Raw genomic sequence first — 2,500 nt, forward strand, 5'->3', positions numbered from 1 at the left:
CTTGAATTCCTCTTTTTCTTCTTTTTTTATCGTTTGTTTTCCCTCTTTTTCTTCCTTTTACTCCTTCTACCCTCCGACATCCATCCAATTTACCATTCCCCAACCCCCTTACTCCCCCAGGGGGACTAGTTTACCTCCCCAGTCAGGGAACTACAGGAATATGGCATCAACTCACTGGAAACAACGGAAAGCAAAACAGGAAAGTATTAATTAGACTTTCAGTATTAAACGCCGGAGAGGCGATATTCACTCAGATGAATAAAATCGCCTGGTGGCAGCTATAAAAAATTATCTCCTCCATCCGCGTGTTAAGAATGAATTAGCCCTTAGGGTATTAATGGTTTCCTTCAAATGAATGAAATTGTCTGGCGGCAGTCAGACCAAAATATGTAAGGAGACTCCTTGCCCTCTAAAAGATGTGGCTTCACCTCTTTGACTATCAACTTCGTTTCTGTTGGCGAAATTCAGTGCTTCTGTCCTTAGGGACAATGTTGCTTCTGGGAGGAGGTTGAGGCAAAGGGGTGACAAAGGAGAAATTTAACGATGAGAGCAGCACAATGGAGGGAGAGAAGTCAAAAGTGATCGGCATTTTTTGTCTTGAGATGGAGACTAGTCTTCAGTCACTAAAGTCCTTTGTAGTCAGTGAGGAATCACTGACGATTAAGGGTTAACCGGGTTTAAGTTTAAATCTTCCTGATCCCGAAAGCCTCCCTTCGCTTAAATATAATCACGTGTTCGGGTCGAGACCTGACCATTGGTAAGGTCTCACCTTCTGGGAGTCAGCTTCTAGGCACCGGAACTCTACGCCCGGCAACTCACCCGGGCGAAAGCTCCGGACGCCGACCGGACCCGGGGAACTGGAAGATGGAGTTCGCTAACGCCGGAGAATGGAATGGAATGGGCCAGTGGTTAGCATGCAGGAATACCGGTGGTGGTGGTAGGGGTGGCGGTGGTGTGTGTGGGGGGAGGTGGTTATGGTGGTGGTGCGTGGATTGAAAGTGGTTCTAATTGTGGGAGTGGTGGTGGTGGATCTGGAGTCTATAGTGACGGTGATGGGGGTCCTGATGTCGGTGGTGGTGATGGGATGATAGGGGCGGTGGTGGAGGTGATGGTGGTGACGGTTATGGTTTTGGAGGAGGTGTTGGTAGTGGTGGGGTGATGGGTAACGATGGTGATGGCGGTGGTGATGGGAGACGTGATGTCTGTGGTAGTGGAAGGGTGATGGAGGTGGTGGTGGTGGTGGTGGCGGAGGTGGTGGTGGTGGTGGTCCTGGTGAGGGCAGTGTTGATGATGAGGGTGATGAAGATGGAGGAGATGGTGATGGTGGGGATGTTGCTGGTGGTGGTGATGGTGCAAACAATTAGTGGCATCGGTGGTGTCGTTGGAGAAGACAGAGACAACAAAAGCCAATAAAACAACCAAAACCTCTACTCGTGCTGGCATTCCTAGCACACAGGGCAAAGGTGACACCTGCCGTATCTAGGTGCCTCCTGGGACGAGTGAAGCAGAAAAGAAGGGTGCGGGTGAGGGGGTGAGGAGGAGAGTTCTTGAGAGACACCAGGAGTGAGAAGAGATGAGTTGGTAGTGATTGGGAACGGGTGAGGGGAAACGGGTATTCTGGGGCTTGAAGAGTAGGGGGGATGGGGGGAGAAGGAAAGGGAAGGGGGAAGGGGGAAGGGGGTGTTTGGAACAGCAGGAAATTGGAAGGCTAGGGAGTGAGATGTACTAAGGAGATAGCGAGCTGAGCCGGGCTCCTCCTTCCTCCTCCTCCTCCTCCTCACCCTCCTCCTCCTCCTTCTCCTCCTCCTCCTCACCCTCATCCTATTTTTCTTCCTCATCCTCATCCTCATCCTCATCCTCCTCCTCATCCCTTTCCTCTTCCTCCTCTTCCTCCTCCTCCTCCTCCTCCTCCTCCTCAGGAGGCGGACGGTCGAACGATTTATGTCAGCTGGTGATATCTACCTCCGTATGTCCTCCTCAGTATAGGAATCCTCATAGGAAATGAGAATGTTACCGTCGCCCACCTTCCCTGCCCACTACTTCCTTACTTTGGGCCTCCACACCCCGTGATAGAGAACGGTGGGAGTTGGGGGTGGCGAGTTTACGCCAGGAGATGATAGACAAGTTGCAGAACGCAATGAAGGCTGAAAATAGTCAGCAGCTTTTCCTGAGTGGATAGTAATCTTGTTGAACGATAGGTAGATTTCTGGCCCGTATGGGTGTAATTAAAGTCTTCAGTGTCATATCCATAGGTCATGTCATGTTTGTCTTCAGTTACCGTTGTCAGACTTCGATGATGTGAATAAACATATAAATAGAGAGATAAATAAATAAATAAATGAATAAATAAATACATAAATGAATAAATAAATAATAAATAAATAAAAAAGATGCATAAACAAATGGACAAATGAATAGAGTAATAGATGAGTAAATGAATATATATATATATATATATATATATATATATATACATATATACATATACACATATATATAT

General features: G+C 47.7%; 1 protein-coding gene across 4 annotated transcripts in view; it reads right to left on the reverse strand.

Moving 5' to 3' along the window:
- LOC143040997 (uncharacterized) overlaps positions 1-2,500 on the reverse strand; it is a 637,849-nt gene that overhangs the window by 516,724 nt on the left and 118,625 nt on the right. The window lies entirely within an intron of this gene.

The sequence above is a fragment of the Oratosquilla oratoria genome, chromosome 2, assembly GCF_046742065.1.
Source record: "Oratosquilla oratoria isolate Oo_2021 chromosome 2, ASM4674206v1, whole genome shotgun sequence".
NCBI lineage: Eukaryota > Metazoa > Arthropoda > Malacostraca > Stomatopoda > Squillidae > Oratosquilla > Oratosquilla oratoria.